This window comes from Macaca thibetana, chromosome 13 (assembly GCF_024542745.1).
Source record: "Macaca thibetana thibetana isolate TM-01 chromosome 13, ASM2454274v1, whole genome shotgun sequence".
NCBI classification, from domain to species: Eukaryota; Metazoa; Chordata; class Mammalia; order Primates; family Cercopithecidae; genus Macaca; species Macaca thibetana.
In genome coordinates this window covers 59,660,387-59,678,171 of record NC_065590.1, presented here as the reverse complement: position 1 = coordinate 59,678,171, position 17,785 = coordinate 59,660,387, and the positions used below count along the sequence as shown (strand labels likewise).

Sequence of the window (17,785 nt, the reverse complement as noted above, 5' to 3'; positions counted from 1 at the left end):
ATCTCAGCTCACTCCAACTCCAGTCGCTTCTGGGTTCAAGCGATTCTTGTGCCTCAGCCTCCCGTGTAGCTGGGGTTACAGGCGTGTGCCACCACGCCTGGCTAATTTTTGTATTTTTAATAGAGATGGGGGTTTCACTATGTTGGCCAGGCTGGTCTTGAACTCCTGACTTAAAGTAATCTGCCTGCCTGGGCCTCCCAAAGTGCTGGGATTACCAATTTGAGCCATTGTGCCCGGCTAAGCTGGGATTCTTTGAATGAGTTCTTAGAGGCTTCCTGAAACTTTGTGCAACATTTTGTGTATGTGTATATTTTCTGGAGAAAGGATTTGTAACTTTCTGTTTTTTGAGACGGAATCTCACTCTGTGGCTCAGGGTGGAGTGCAGTGGTGTGATCTCAGCTCTCTGCAACTTCTGCCTCCTGGTTCAAGGGATTCTCCTGCCTCAGGCTCCCAAGTACCTGGGATTACAGGCATGTGCCACCATGCCCAGCTAATTTTTGTACTTTTAGTAGAGATGGGGTTTCATTATGTTGGCCAGGCTGGGGATTTGTAACTTTCATCAGATACTCCAAGGGATATATGTCTTTCCTGGTAGAGAGGGAAGTAATAAAAAATGTATATAAATACCCTCCTCTCCGACTAGAAGGTAAGAAGTACTGCTCTGCACATTCCTTGGGTGATCTTTCTCACTCCCTGGGATAATTAAGGAAGTTAGGAATTGGGGTTGAGGGTAACTTGGCTTCCTTCCTCAACCTCCCTGTATAGGCACAGTCTAATTTACTTGATGATAGTTTGCAACAAGTCAACAATTTCCTACTTTTCTGGTGTTAGATTTAAGTTATATAGACCTGTGAGTGATCATAACATTATCTAAATCAGATGCTTCACATTATAGGTCTTGCAGCTGATGTCCAGTTTAGGTATTTGAAGTGGCTTAGCCTGGAAAATGTCACAGGGGAAAATCTGTTTTCCATGTGTTGTGCTCAGAGCTGTGTTCTTTTCTTTTACACAAAATGTTTGAAATTTGTTGAATTTTAGGTGTACTCTGGTCATTGGGAACTCCCTAAAGGATCTCTGTGAGGTTTTTTTTAAAAAAACAAAACAAAACAAAACAAAATGGCATTTTGCAGAACTCAGTGTAGCTCTTTAGCATACTGACTGCAAGGAGAAAGTAAAAAGAGAGGCTAATTTGTAAAGAAAATAGACCAAAGGTACTATGTTTAAAGACAAAATCATGGCTTGAAAGTTTTTCTTTTTCTTAGTATATTAATATATTGCTAGAAATTGAGTATACTCTCCTGCTACCTTGTGATTTTTTTTGGTTTTTGATTAACTCTAAGCTTAATGTTATTCCAAATAAATAAATAAATAAATAAAGTGACTTCAGAGAGACAGTAGAGGGCAGCAGCCGTCTAGAAAGTGGATTCACATTGAGTGATTTTGGCTCTTTTAAATCTTTCTCCACTAAGAGATAGCTAATTTCCGAAAAGGTATACGTGGCCTCCCATATTCCTTATGTCTCTCAAACCTGAAAAAACTGGGACAAAACTTAAAATAACAATATTCTACTGTTAGGGCAAATTTCTGATAGTGCTTAAAACAATTTACCCAGGTATCTTTATTTTGTTTTGAGGCAGGGTTTCACTATGTCACCCAGGCTGGAGTGCTGGAGCCTTGACCTCCTGGGCTCAGCTCAAGTGATCCTCTCACCTTAGTCTCCCAAGTAGCTGGGACTATAGGCATGCACCATCATGCTCAACTAATTTTTTAAAATTTTTTGTAGAGATGGGGGTTTCGTCATGTTGCCAGGCTGGTCTCGAACTCCTGGGCTCAAGCAGTCTGCCTACCTCGGCCTCCCAAAGTGCAAGGTTATAGTTGTGAGCCACTGCTCCCAGCCTCAGATTTTTTTTTGTGATGAATTTTATTATAACAGCTACAATACTGAGATGCATAACCCTTCCCTTTCCTGATACCCAGTTACCATCTGTTTCTGTTTAATACACTCCTTAAGTACCTCACATTTGCCGTTCCCCCACCCCCGCATGGTCTATGCATCTTCTTCATTGAACTGGTAGTAGTCTTTGTTAGCTCATCTGATCATGTCATCAATTCAGAATACGTTGCCTTTTCAGTTTAAAACACATTAATTGCTTCCCATAATCTTCAGGACAAGGCCCCATTTCTTCACGTGGCTTGGCCATTGCTTCCCTCTCCCTGTTCAGCTTCCCCCACCGTCCTTCACCTACACCCTCTGTCTCAGTGTAGTGCTGCTAGTCTCCAGACATGCCATGCCTTTTTATGCTTTTATGCATGTTTTCCTGTCTTTAATGTCGTTGTCCATGTGATGAACCCCTACTCATTTTTCCAAGATTGAACTCAAATGTCACCTTTTCTGTGAGCTTCTCTGTTCTTCTCATGCAGAGTGGAAGTGCTTATCTCCATTGCCCTTGACCCTAAATAACATAGTACATTAGTATAATAATCACATTTTTTACTTGATTGTGTGGTTTCCTTCTAAATGGAGAATAAGAATATAAAAGTGATTTATTTGGCATTTCTGGAAAGGGAGATGATAAAAGGAATCTGTGTTACTTATTTAGCCTTTTTAAAAAACCCTTAGCCTATGGAGGCTACTATTTAAGGTTTGATTGGATTTTGTATGTTGGAAATATGTTCTTTAAATCTCATCTTCATCAGTTTATAAAAGCAATATAAGTCCTTTGTAGATCATTATCATGCTGTCCAGATATAGTCATTATTGTTTTGATATAGGTTGTTTCAGTCTTTAAAGCAAATTATACACAGTTCCTCTGTAACACTTGTTTTGAAAACAGATTTGTTCCAGTGTGGGTGGTATATTAGGGAACGATTTGAGCATAATGTAAATTTTGAGTTTGCTTATGCACAAATCCCTAGGAAACACTAGGTGAATGCAGAAAAATGCATCCAGCTGAACTGAGCAGTGTAGAAATATACAGAAGATACACATACAGATGCTCTTGAAATATCTACCTCATTTTCCTGTATATGTTATGAACCATACCCATTCACATCTGGTGTTACAACTTTGCCACCCATTTCGGACAGTACTCCTTTGACCATTTTGCAGTAACTCAGAAGCTGCAGCCCTTTAGAAGTCCACTCCACTGTGGCTCATGCCTGTAATCCCAGTACTTCCTCTGGGAGGCCGAGGCAGGTACATCAAGAGGTCAGGAGATCGAGACCATCCTGGCTAACACGGTGAAACCCCGTCTCTTCTAAAAAAACTAGAAAAAACTAGCTGGGCGTGGTGGCGGGCACTTGTGGTCCCAGCTACTCGGGAGGCCGAGGCAGGAGAATGTTGTGAACCCGGAAAGCAGAGCTTGCAGTGAGCCGAGATCGCACCACTGCACTCCAGCCTGGGCAACAGAGCAAGACTCCATCTCAAAAAAATTAAAAAAAAAAAAAAAAAAAAAAAAAAAAAAAAAGGCCACTCCACAAGCAAACTGCTTATCTTTTGCAAGGTGACTTATTTATTTATTTATTTATTTATTTTTTTTTTGAGACGGAGTCTCGCTGTGTCTCCCAGGCTGGAGTGCAGTGGCGTGATCTCGGCTCACTGCAAGCTCCGCCTCCCGGGTTCACGCCATTCTCCCGCCTCAGCCTCCCAAGTAGCTGAGACTACAGGCGCCCGCCACCACGCCCGGCTAGTTTTTTGTATTTTTAGTAGAGACGGGGTTTCACCATGTTAGCCAGGATAGTCTCGATCTCCTGACCTCGTGATCCACCCGCCTCGGCCTCCCAAAGTGCTGGGATTACAGGCTTGAGCCACCGCGCCCGGCCTGACTTATTTATTTTAATAGTTGTATATTTCTTAACCATTTCACGTGTATAAAACTGCTACTACTTTTATGAGGTTCCTGTCTTTATTTTTTTAACGTGTCACTGATGAAGGTTCTGAGGGTTGTGGCTTGAATTCCAGTTTTCTCATAAGTGCTGTTTTTTGTTGTTTTTTTGAAATGGCCTCACTCTGTTCCCCAGGCTGCGGTGCAGTGGTGTGGTCTCGGCTCTCTGCAGCCTTGGCCTCCCAGCTTAAGCTATCCTCCCACCTCAGCCTCCCAAGTAACTGGGACTGCAGGCATGAGCCATTGCCCAGCTAATTTTTATACTTTGGTGGAGACAGTTTTTCTATGTTACCAGGCTGCTTTGGAACTCCTGAGCTCAAGTAATCAGCCCGCCTTCGCCTCCGAAAGTGCTGGGATTGCAGAGGTACCTCACCACACCCGGCCGGGTCTGGTTTTTACTGCGTAGTGTTCTGATTTTTAGGAATACATACACTGCATTATATAGCAGAACTGGCTGTATGCAAAAGTCTAATAGAAAATATTGATAGGGTAATGATGTATATAGTACTAATTGTCAATTGCCATAATTTAACTACTATTATTTGACTTTTTACTTTTTTTTTTTTGAGATGAGGCCTTGCTATATTACCCAGGCTGGTCTTGAACTCCTGGGCTCAAGCAATCCTCTTGCCTCAACCTCCTGAGAATGTTTGACAGTTTTTGACTTTTTTTTTTTTTTTTTGAGACGGAATCTTGCTTTGTCTCCCAGGCTGCAGTGCAGTGGCATGATCTTGGCTCACTGCAACCTCCACCTCCCGGGTTCAAGCAATTCTCCTGCCTCAGCCTCCTGAGTAGCTAGGATTACAGGCGTGCACCACCACGTACGGCTAATTTTTGCATTTTTAGTAGAGATAGGGGTTTCCCCATATTGGTCAGGCTGGTCTTGAACTCCTGACCTCATGAGCCACCACGCCCGGCCGGCTTTTTGACAATTTAAATATTAACAGTTACCTGTTATAATTGATATTTAGCTAACATCTGTTGTTATTTTAACATTCCAGGAAATTATTATGGAGAAACTTTAAAGGTCTGTGTACTTCTCTGGTGTTTTGATTTTTTTTTTTCTTTTTCTGTGAGTAATTTTCTAAAACTGCTTTCTAGGCCAGGCTGTTTATTTTTTGTTTTTTATTTTTTTGGAGACAGAGTCTTGCTCTGTCGCCCAGGCTGGAGTGTAGTGGTGCTATCTCGCCTCCTGGGTTCAAGCAATTATCCTGCCTCAGGATCCCGAGTAGCTGGGACTACAGGCGCACGCCACCACGCCTGGCTAGTTTTTTGTATTTTTAGTAGAGGTGGAGTTTCACTGTGTTGCCCAGGCCGTTCTCGAACTCCTAAGCTCAGGCAGTCTGCCTGCCTCAGCCTCCCAAAGTGCTAGGATTATGGTGTAAGCCACTGCTGGGATTACAGGTGTAAGCCACTGCTCCTGGCCTTATTATTTTATTTTTATAGATTCGGGGTATATGTGCACTTTTGTGCCATGGATATATTGTGTAATGGTGAGCTTTGTACTTCTATTGTGCTCATGAACATTGTACCCAGTAGGTGGTAATTTTTCAATTCTCATCCCTCTCTCTGCCTCTGCCCTTTTGGAGTTCCCAGTATCTGTTAATTCTCTCTGTATGTCCATATGTACCCATTGTTTAGCTTCTATATTTTTAATTTTATTTTATTTTTGAGACAAGAGTTTTGCTCTGTCACCCAGGCTGGAGTGCAGTGGTGCAGTCTCGGCTCACTACAACCTTGGTCTCTGGGTTCAGATGATTCTCATGCCTCAGCCTCCCGAGTAGCTGGAATTACAGGTCCGTGCCTCAATGCCCAGCTAATTTTTGTATTTTCAGTACAGACGGAGTTTCGCCATGTTGGCCAGGCTGGTCTCAAACTCCTGGCTTGAAGTGATCCGCCTGTCTTGGCCTCCCAAAGTGCTGGGATTATGATGTGAGCCACAGCTCCTGACTCCGTGTTTTTTCTTTTAATTATAAAGGTAATAATGTAAAAAGAAGTCAACTCCCAGTTTAACTCTAGCAGAGTAACCAGTGTTAATTTTTTTTTTTTTTTTTGAGACGGAGTCTTGCTCTGTTTCCCAGGCTGGAGTGCAGTGATACCATCTTGGCTCACTGCAACCTTCTCCTCCTGAGTTCAAGCCATTCTCCTGCCTCAGCCTCCTGAGTGGCTGGGATTATAGGTGCCCATCACCACGCCTGGCTAATTTTTGTATTTTTAGTAGAGATGAGGTTTTACCATGTTGGCTAGGCTGGTGTTGAACTCCTGACCTTGTGATCCACCTGCCTCGGCCTCCCAAATTACTGGGATTACAGGTGTGAGCCACTGAGCCTGGCCAATCCATTCCTTTTTATGCCTGAGTAGCATCACAGTTTCTTTATCCACTTGTTGATTCATGGGCATCTGGGTTGGTTCCAAGTTTTTGCAATTGTGAATTTTGCTGCTATAAACATGCGTGTGCAAGTATCTTTTTTGTATAATGATATCCTTTCCCCTGGGTAGGTACGCAGTAGTGGGATTGCTGGATCAACTGATAGTTCTACTTTTAGTTCTTTAAGGAGTCTCCACACTGTTTTCCTTAGTGGTTATACTGGTTTACATTCCCACCAGCAGTGTAGAAGTGTTCCCTGTTCACTGCATCCACGCCAACATCTATTCTTTTTTTATTTTTTGTTTATGGCCACTTTTGCAGGAGTAAGGTGGTATTGCATTGTTGTTTTGATTTGCATTTCCCTGATCGTTAGTGATGTTGAGCATTTTTTTATGTTGGCCATTTGTATATCTTTTCTTGAGAATTGTCTATTCATGTCCTTAGCCCACTTTTTGATGGGATTGTTTGGTTTTTTGTTTGAGCTCGTTGTAGATTCTGGATATTAGTCCTTTGTCAGATGTATAGATTATGAAGATTTTCTCCCACTCTGTGGGTTGTCTGTTTTCTTCTGCTGACTGTTCCTTTTGCCATGCAAAAGCTCTTTTTTTTTTTTTTCTTTGAGACAGAGTCTCGCTCTGTCGGCCAGACTGGAGTGCAGTGGCATGATCTTGGCTCACTGCAACCTCTGCCTCCTGGGCTCAAGCAGTTCTCCTGCCTCAGCCTCCCAGGTAGCTGGGATTACAGGTGTGTGCCACCATGCCTGGCTAATTTTTGTATTTTTTCACCATGTTTGCCAGGCTGGTCTCGAACTGCTGACCTCAGGTAATCCACCCACCTTGGCCTCCCGAAGTGTTGGGATTACAGGTGTGAACCACCATGCCCAGCTGCAAAAGCTCTTTAGTTTAATTAAGTTCCAGCTAGTTTTTGTTTTTATTGCATTTGCTTTTGGGTTCTTGGTCATGAAGTCCTTGCCTAAAGCAGTGTCTAGAAGGATTTTTCCAATTGTTATCTTCTAGAATCTTTATAGTTTCAGGTTCTTAGATTTAAGTACTTGACCCATCTTGAGTTGATTTTTGTATAAGGTGAGAGATGAGGATCCAGTTTCTTTCTCCTACATGTGACTTGCCAATTATCCCAACACCATTTGTTGGATAGGGTGTTCTTTCCCCACTTTACGTTTTTGCTTTGTCAAATATCAGTTGACTGTAAGTATTTGAGTTTATTTCTGCAGTCTCTATTCTGTTCCACTGGTCTATGTGCCTATTTTTATACCAGTACCATGCTGTGTTTGTCGGCCTTATAGTTTGAAATCAGATAATTTGATGCCTTCAGATTTGTTTTTTTTTCTTAGTCTTGCTTTGGTATGCGGACTCTTTTTTTCTTCCGTATGAGTTTTAGAATTGGTTTTTCTAATTCTTTGGTGGTATTTTAATGGGAATGGTGTTGAATTTGTAGATTGCTTTTGGCAGTGTGGTTATTTTCACAGTATAAATTCTACCCATCCATGAGCATGGGATGTGTTTCCATTTGTTTGTGTCATCTGTAATTTCTTTCAGCAGTGTTTTGTAGTTTTCCTTGTAGAGGTCTTTCAACTCCTTGGTTAGGTATTTCCTAAGTATTTTTTTTTTTTGCAACTATTGTAACTATTGCAAATATTGTAAAAGGGGTTGAGTTCTTGATTTGATTCTCAGCTTAGTCACTGTTGGTGTATAGAAGAGCTACTGATTTGTGTATATTAATGTTGTATGCAGAAACTTTGGTGAATTCCTTTATCAGTTCTAGGAGCTTTCTGGAGGAGTTTTTAGGGTTTTCTAGGTATACAATCATATCATCAGTATACAGCGACAGTTTGACTTCCTCTTTACTGATTTGGATGTCCTTTATTTCTTTTCCTTGTCTGATTGCTCTGGCTAGGACTTCCAGTACTATATTGAAGAGGAGTGGTGAGAGCAGGCATCCTTATCTTGTTCCAGTTCTTAGAGGGAATGCTTTCAACTTTTCCCTGTTCAATATTATTGTTGGCTGTGGGTTTGTCAAGATGGCCTTTATTATATTGAGGTGTGTCCCTTGTATGCTGATTTTGCTGAGAGTTTTAATGATAAAGGGATGCTGGATTTTGTCCAGTGCTTTTTCTGAACCTGTTGAGATGATCATGTGATTTTTGTTTTTAATTCTGTTTATGTGATGTATCACATTTACTGACTTGGGTATGTTAAACCATTCCTATGTCCCTGGTATAAAACCCACTTGATCATGATGCATTATCTTTTTGATATATTGTTGGATTCGATTAGCTAGTATTTTGTTAATGATTTTGGCATCTATGTTCATCTGGAATATTGGTCTGTAGTTTTTTGATCATGTCCTTTCTTGGTTTTGGTATTAGGGTGATACTGGCTTCATAGAATGATTTCAGGAGGGTTCCCTCTTTCTCTATCTTGTGGGATAGTGTCAATAGTGTTGGTACCAATTCTTTGAATGTCTGGTAGAATTCTGCTGTGAACCTGTCTGGTCCTGGACTTTTTTTTGTTGGTAATTTTTTTTTTTTTTTTTTTGAGACGGAGTCTCGCTCTGTCGCCCAGGCTGGGGTGCAGTGGCCGAATCTCAGCTCACTGCAAGCTCCGCCTCCCGGGTTCCCGCCATTCTCCTGCCTCAGCCTCCCGAGTAGCTGGGACTACAGGCGCCCGCCACCTCGCCCGGCTAGTTTTTTGTATTTTTTAGTAGAGATGGGGTTTCACGGTATTAGCCAGGATGGTCTTGATCTCCTGACCTCGTGATCCACCCGTCTCGGCCTCCCAAAGTGCTGGGATTACAGGCTTGAGTCACCGCGCCCGGCCTTTTGTTGGTAATTTTTAAATTACCATTTTTATCTTGCTGCTTGTTACTGCTCTGCTCAGGCTAATTCTTCCTGATTAAAGCCAGGAGGGTTGTATCTTTCCAGGAATTTATCCACCTCCTCTAGGTTTTCTAGTTTATGTGTGTAAAGGTGTTCGTAGTAACCTTGAATGATCTTTTGTATTTCTGTGGTGTCAGTTGTAATAGCTCCTGTTTCGTTTCCAATTTGAGCTTATTTGGATTTTCTCTCCTATTTTCTTGGTTAATCTTGCTAATGGTCTTTTTATTTATCTTTTCAAATAACCGGCTTTTTGTTTCATTTATCTTTTGAATTTTTTTTGTTTGTTTCAATTTCATTTAGTTCTGGTCTGATCTTGGTTATTTCCTTTCTTCAGCTGGGTTTGGGTTTGGTTTGTTCTTGTTTCTCTAGTTCCTTGAGGTGTGACCTTAGATTGTATGTTTGTACTCTTTGAAACTTTTTCATGTAGGCGTTTAGGGCCATGAACAGTACTAGCACCACCTTTGCTGAATCCCAGAGGTTTTGATAAGTTGTGTCACTATTGTTCAGTTTGAAGAATTTTTTTATTTCCACCTTGATTTCATTTTTGACCCAATGATCATTCAGGAGCAGGGGTTTTTTTGTTTTTGTTTTTGAGACAGAGTTTCGCTCTTGTTGCCCAGGCTGGAGTTCAATGGCATGATCTTGCCTCGCTGCAACCTCCACCTCCTGGGTTCGTGCAATTCTTCTGCCTTAGTCTCCCGAGTAGCTGGGATTAGAGGTGCCTGCCACCACGCCTGGCTAATTTTTTGTAGTTTTAGTAGAGACAGGGTTTTACCATGTTGGCCAGGCTGGTCTTGAACTTCTGACCTGAGGTGATCCACCCGTCTTAGGCTCCCGAAGTGTTGGGATTACAGGCGTGAACCACTGCGCCCAGCCTCAGGAGCAGGTTATTTAATTTCTATGTATTTGCACAGTTTTGGAGGTTCCTTTTGTAGTTGATTTCCAGTTTTATTCCACTGTGGTCTGAGAGAGTGCTTGATATAATTTTAATTTTCTTAAATATATTGAGGCTCATTTTGTGGCCTATCGTATGCCACAAACTTCCATTGGAGAAACTTCCATGTGCTGTTGAATAGAATGTTTATTCTGCATTTGTTTGGTAGAATATTCTGTATATATCTGTTAAGTCCATTTGTTCCAGGGTATAGTTTAAATCCATTGATTCTTTGTGGACTTTCTGTCTTGATGACCTGCCTAGTGTTGTCAGTGGAGTATTAAAGTCTCCCACTATTAATTGATTTGCTGTCTATCTCATTTCTTAGGTCTATTAGTAATTGTGTGTGTGTGTGTGTGTGTGTGTGTGTGTTTTAGACAGAGTTTTGCTCTTGTTGCCCAGGCTGGAGTGCAATGGTGCGATCTCAGCTCACCTGCCTCAGCCTCCCGAGTAGCTGGGATTACAGGCATGCGTCACCATGCCCTGCTAATTTTGTATTTTTAGTAGGGACAGAGTTTCTCCATGTTGGTCAGGCTGGTCTCCTACTCCTCACCTCAGGTGATCGCACGCCTCGGCCTCCCAAAGTGCTAGGATTACAGGAGTGAGCCACCGCACCTGGCCGTAATTGTTTTTATAATTTTGGGAGCTCCAGTGCTAGGTGCGTATATGTTTAGGATAGTGATGTTTTCCTGTTGGACAAGGCCTTTTATCATTATATAATGTCCCTCTTTGTCTTTTCTAACGCAGTTGCTTTAAGGATTGTTTTGTCTGATAATAAGAATGAACTCTTCTCGCTTGCTTTTGGTGTCCATTTGCATGGAATATCTTTTTCCACCCCTTTACCTTAAGTTTATGTGCATTCTTAAGTGAGTCTCTTGAAGGCAGCAGATGGTTGGTGAGTTCTTATCCATTCTGCAATTCTGTATCTTTTTTTTTTTTTTTTTTTTTTTCCGAGATGGAGTCTTGCTTTCTCTTCCAGGCTGGAGTGCAGTGGCGTGGTCTTGGCTCATCGCAACCTCTGCCCCCCAGGTTCAAGTGATTCTCCTGCCTCAGCCTCTCAAGTAGCTGGGATTACAGGCGTGTGCCACCACATCCAGCTAATGTTTGCGTTTTCAGTAGAGATGGAGTTTCACCATGTTGGTCAGGCTGGTCTTGAACTCCTGACCTTGTGATCTGCCCTCCTCAGCCTCCCAAAGTGTTGGGATTACAGGCGTGAGCCACTGCTCCCGGCCCTCAGTTCTGTATCTTTTATATGGAGCATTTAGGCTATTTACATTCAACGTTAGCATTGAGATGTGAAGTATCATTCCATTTATTGTGGTATTTGTTGCCTGTATACCGTATTCCTTTTGTGTTTTTTTAAATTGTATTTTTGTTTTATAGGTCCTGTAAGATTGATGCTTTAAAGTAAGATTTATGTTTTGATGTGTTTCCAGTATTTGTTTCAAGATTTAGAGCTCCCTTTAGCAGTTACTGTAGTTCTGGCTTTGTACTAGTGAATTCTCTCAGCAATTTTTGTCTGAAAAAGACTCTTTCTTTCATTTATGAAGCTTAGTTTCCCTGGATACAAAATTCTTGGCTGATAATTGTTTTGTTTGAGGAGGCTGAAGATAGGACCCTAATTCCTCTGGTTTGTAGGGTTTCTGCTGAGAAATCTGCTGTTGATCTGATAGGTTTTCTTTATAGGTTACCTGGTGCTTTTGCCTCACAGCTCTTAAGATTCTTTCCTTCATCTTAACTTTGGATAACCTGATGACAGTGTACCTAGGTGATGATCTTTTTGTAATGAATTTCGCAGGTGTTCTTTGAGGTTCTTGTATTTAGATGTCTAGGTCTCTAGCAAGGCTGGGGAGGTTTTCCTCGATTATTCCCCCAGATATGTTTTCCATACTTCTAGATTTCCCTTCTTCCTCCAGAACGCCAGTTATTCTTAGGTTTGGTCATTTAACATAATCCCAGACTTCTTGGATTATAGGTGTGTGTCACCACACTTGGCTAATTTCTTTTGTATTTTTAGTAGAGATAGGGTTTTGCCATGTTGGCCAGGCTGGTCTCAAACTCCTGACCTCAAGTGATCCACCTGCCTAGGCTTCCCAAAGTGCTGGGATTATAGGCATGAGCCATGGTGTCTGGCCGGAAGTGTATCAGTGTATCTCTGTCTCTTTCTGTCTCTGTCTCTCTATCTCATTCTCTCTCTCTCTCTCTCTCTCTTTCTCTTTCTCTCTCTCTTTTCTCTCTTTCCCTCTCTTTCCTTTTCTCCACAGGTAAGTTCTACAGAAGTATATCTTAGTGAACCACTTACTCTTTTTTTTTTGAAATGGAGTCTCGCTCTGTCACCCAGGGTGGAGTGCAGTGGCACAATCTCGGTTCATTGCAAGCTCTGCCTCCCGGATTCATGCCATTCTCCTACCTCAGCCTCCTGAGTAGCTGGGACTACAGGTGCCTGCCAGCATGCCCGGCTAATTTTTTGTATTTTTAGTAGAGACAGTGTTTCACTGTGTTAGCCAGGATGGTCTTGATCTCCTGACCTCATGATCCGCCCGCCTTGGCCTCCCAACTGCTGGGATTACAGGTGTGAGCCACTGCACCCAGCCCACTTACTCTTTTTTTTTTTACTTCCCCCTGAGAGGGGGTCTTGCCATGTTGTCCAGGCTGGTCTTGAACTCCTGGACTCAGGTGATCCTCCTGCCTCAGCTTCCCAAAGTGCTAGGATTACAGGCATGAGTTACCATGCTTGGCCTAAACCACTTATTCTTTATTTTTTGAGGCAGTGTCTCACTGTGTGCCCAGGCTGGAGTGCAATGGTGCAATCTCGCCTCACTGCAACCTCTGCCTCCCAGGTTCAAGTGATTTCTCCTGCCTCAGCCTCCTGAGTAGCTGGGATTACAGGTGCCCACCACCATGCCTGGCTAATTTTTGTATTTTTAGTAGAGACAGGGTTTTACCATGTTGGCCAGGCTTGTCTTGAACTGCTGACCTCAAGCAATTTTCCCCACCTTTGCCTCCCAAAGTGTTGGGATTGCAGGTGTGAGCCCTGTCCTAAACCACTTATTCTTTTTTTTTTTTTTTTTTTTTGAGACAGAGAGTCTTGCTCTGTCACTCAAGGTGGAGCGTAGTGGCATGGTCTCAGCTCACTGCAACTTCTGCCTCCTGGGTTCAGGTGATTCTCTTGACTCAGCCTCCCGAGTAGCTGCGATTACAGGCATGCACCACCATGCCTGGCTCAATTTTTGTATTTTTAGTAGAGATGGGATTTCACCATGTTGGTCAGCCTAGTCTCAAACTCCTGACCTCAAGCAGTCCACCCGCCTCGGCCTCCCAAAGTGCCGGGATTACAGGCATGAGCCACCACACCCAGGCTGAATCACTTATTCTTGATGGGCTTTCAATGTATCCTGATATTTTACATTTTTTGATTATAGTAAGTGATGATTTAATAGTGATTAGCTTATGTTTAGGGTTGTTATAGAAACGTTAATACTTATGCTTTTTTGAGATGGAGTCTCACTCTCTTGCCCAGGCTGGAGTGCAGTAGCACGATCTTGGCTTACTGCAGCCGCCACCCCCTGAGTTCAAGCAGTTCTCCTGCCTCAGCCTCCTGAGTAGCTGGGATTTCAGGCACATGCCACCATGCCCGGCTTATTTTTGTGTTTTTATTAGAGACGTGAGTAGTTTCCCCTGTTGGCCAGGCTGGCCTCAAACTCCTGACCTCAGGTAATCCACCTGCCTCAGCCTCCCAAAGTGTTGGGATTACAGGCGTGAGCCTCCATGCCTCCCAATACTTACACTTACTGACCTAAGCATTGCAGTAGTTCATGAGGTACACAGTTGTGTTCTTGAAAATGAAAGCTTCACGGAGTTTTAAGTGAATCTTGCGGACAGTTAATCTGGAGTTCCTAACAAAAGTTATTTAATGACTTGATTATTTGAGCATTTTACATTTTGATACACTTAAGAAGCTAACAAATCATTTCCCTGTGTGATCTTTGAGATTCTTACTAAATAAATTGGTTACCTTATCAGTTTCTTGTTCCCTTCCTTCATAAAGTCATTCATTCAACAAATACCATCAACTGGCTACTTTGTGCCAAACATTTTTTAGGAGTTCTGATAGATGAAGTCCCTGTTTTGTAGAGTTTCCATAATAGTGAAAGAGTGGAGGGAGACAGACAGTAGGGAAATAAGTGGACAAGAATTTAAAATAGCATTAGGTACAATAAAGAAAGCATAATGTGTTGGTATGATACAGTGACTTGGCAAGGGGCCAGGGAGACAACAGATCCTGTGGCCAAAGAAGGCCTCTTTAAGGAATTGCTATCTAAGGTGAGACTTGAACCATAAAACGGAGCCAGCTGTTAAGAATTGGAGGGGACAGAGGAAGGAGTCTGGGCATGGTGGCTCATACCTGTAATCCCAGCACTTCGGGAGGCGGAGGTGGACAGATCACTTGAGCCCAGGAGTTTGATACCAACCTGGGCAACATGGCGAAATCTCATCTGTACAAAAAATACAAAAATTACTCAGGCATAGTGAAATGCACCTGTAGTCCAGCTACTCAGGAGGCTGAGGTTGGAGGATTGCCTGAGCCTGGGAAGTCAGGGCTGCAGTGAGCCATGATTGCACCACTGCACTTCATCCAGGGTGTTAGAGTGAGACCTCATCTTAAAAAAAAAAAAAAAAAAAAAAAAAAATTGAGGTAGGAGGGGAGGCTAGTGGGATCAGCCAGTGCAAAGACATAAGGCTGATGTGGTCTTACCTTGTTGCAGGAGCGAAGGAAACCTAAAGTGGTCAAGCATAGAAGTAGAGAATTATGACGAGGTTGGTAGGAGTTGAGACTAGAGGCCTGTCTGAGATTTTTAACTTTTTTTTGTGCTGTGGACCTTCTTGGCTACTGTTGAAGTCCATTAGTAGTGTTTTTAAATACATAAAATAAAACGCAGAGTTACAAAGGAAACCAATTGTATTGAAATATACTTATCAAAATATGAAACAAATTCTTGATGTAAGAATGTCTTTTTTATTAATGCATTGAAAAATACCTGACAGAAAGCCTACTACTTGACTTCCGAAGTAAGAGTGAGGTTAAATAATGCTTTTTTTTTTTTTTTTTTTTTTTTTTTTTTTTTTTTTTGAGACGGAGTCTCGCGCTGTCACCCAGGCTGGAGTGCAGTGGCCGGATCTCAGCTCACTGCAAGCTCCGCCTCCCGGGTTCACGCCATTCTCCTGCCTCCGCCTCCCGAGTAGCTGGGACTACAGGCGTCCGCCACCTCGGCCGGCTAGTTTTTTGTATTTTTTAGTAGAGACGGGGTTTCACCGTGTTAACCAGGATGGTCTCGATCTCCTGACCTCGTGATCCGCCCATCTCGGCCTCCCAAAGTACTGGGATTACAGGCTTGAGCCACCGCGCCCGGCCAAATAATGCTTTAAAATATCTCAAAACTAATATCATATGAAAATATAGCTGGTGATTTAATTAGTAACAAAGACACAGGTACTGGTAATACTACCATGGCTTATTGCCTACATTAATAATGAAAGCAAACGCTAAATTTCAGCTAGAGGCTAGAGGAAATAAAACTAGAATTTTCTTCTTTGTTTATGTACTGCTATGAATACCAGGAGTCCTTTGGTTAAGACCTCAGGATAGCTTGTGTAGGGCTTTCCAGCCTGTGATCACTGGTGGAGAATGTAGCTTTACAAAATCTAGTTGGAAATTGGCAACTGGGGTTTGGTACAAGTTACAAGGAGGGGAAGGAATTTAAGATGCTAGTGAAAGCTTGGAGGATAAGGAAGCAGGAGAACTCGTAAGGAAGTTTATAAACTGAGAAGGGCTGCAGCAAAGTGGGCTCGTATGCTTGAGGAGCCAGAGGACATGTTGAGGGTGACATAGGTTCTGAAGTTCATACAGATATTTATGCAGTATGGATTCTTGGAAAACCTTCTTCAGTCATGTGCTAGAAAAATAACAGCTTATGGAAAAAACAGGGTTGAAGCAGACCTGAAAATACATGAATTTTTAAAAACCACTTCTAACAGAAGCATAACAAACTGTAATAAAAACTGTGGCCTTCCTGGCATTTGCACCCAAGCACCAGCATTAGCCAACTCTTTGAAGCCTTAGATCTGTGGCTGTTGTTTTCTCCTTTGAGATGTAGGTCCTTGAGGGCATTTGCTTCTAATAGAGGCTAGTTTCGTCAGAATTAAAAATCTGAACCATGGTATGAAATTGAATTCTTTTTTTTTTTTTTTTCTTTTTCAAAAACACTGGCAAATGTTTTGTACCCTTGAGCTGTCCCACATATCTTAACATAGTGAGTGGAAAGTACAGTGGCTGTTAAGCCAACTACTCTGAGGTCTTCACTGCTAAGGCTTACTCTTAATTGTGTGAGAGCTTAACCTTGATCCCTTTAAAACATTAATGGGCTGGAAAAAAAATCATTCATAAACCAATGCCACCTCTGAATTTTGCTGCCACGATTCCCTTATTTACCAACAGTGCATGAGCTAATTTGGAATAAAGGACTATGCATTGTAGCACAGCAGACATTGTGTGGGCAAAGTGTTGTTTTTATTCTGTCTAAATAGTGCTTCACACGTATGTACATATTTTCTAAATATGTATAGATGCTGTTGTGATTAATAATAAAACATGAATCCTTAAAACAATTTTGCTGACTTCATAGTAGTTTTTCATCATTTTCTCAATAGCTGCTAAAATTTCTGGAGAAGTTTGGGAACTGTTGCTTTGGAGTGAAATGCAGTGTGTTAGGTATCACTTGCGGAATTCTTCTAAGGGAATTTATTGGCGATTAAAAAAAAATCCTTGCATTATACCAGTAGTAATACAAAGTAACTTGTTGAGCTTCTGTTAAGTGTCAAGGACTGTACAAGTGTGGTGTATAGTTATCTCATTTATTATTTCTGGGTAGCTATTATTATTCCTTTGCACAAAAAGGGAAAATGAGGCTCAAAGTATGATGCTCCAGATAAGAGAGCCAATGGGTAGCAGAGCTGGGATTGTTACCCAGGTCTCTAGTCCTGCCTACTTTTTCACAGTATATATTCCATTGCTTCACTTACTCCTTCATACATGATTCCCCAGCATATGCTCTTTTTTTTTTCTTTTTTTTTTGAGATAGAATCTCGTTCTGTTGCCCAGGCTGGAGGGCAGTAGTGTGATCTTGGGCTAACTGCAGCCTCCACCTCCTGCGTTCAAGCAATTCTCCTGCTTCAACCTCCCGAGTAGCTGGGACTGTAAGCCTGTGTTACCACACCAGGCTAATTTTTGTATTTTGAGCAGAGATGAGGTTTCACCTTGTTGGTCAGGCTGGTCTCAAACTCCTGAGCTCAAGTGATCTGCCCGCCTCAGCCTCTGAAAGTGCTGGGATTATAGGCATGAGCCACCATGCCCGGCCTCCCCATCATGTACCCTTAAATACCATCAAGTACAGTTCCATTGTGTAAAAACTTGGCTTGATTTAATCTGTTAATTGGAACACTGTTATTAATGGAAATTAGGAATATGACGTAAGCTAGAGATTTTATTTTAATGACTTTGGGTTATTAAATCTATAAGAAATGAAATTCATTTAGTCATAATTAATGTCATATTTCTGCATCTGTATTACTTGTTGGATTTACAGACAAGGGAGGTAATGTATTATTAGTGGGAAGCTTTGAGTGCTACATCATTTCCCTTCCTA

General features: G+C 42.0%; 2 protein-coding genes across 36 annotated transcripts in view; one reads left to right on the top strand and one right to left on the bottom strand.

The window, feature by feature from the left end:
• The window catches only part of CALM2 (calmodulin 2), a 1,210,617-nt gene that overhangs the window by 288,023 nt on the left and 904,809 nt on the right, over positions 1-17,785 (bottom strand). The window lies entirely within an intron of this gene.
• Positions 1-17,785, top strand: part of MSH2 (mutS homolog 2) — a 102,458-nt gene that overhangs the window by 30,884 nt on the left and 53,789 nt on the right. The window lies entirely within an intron of this gene.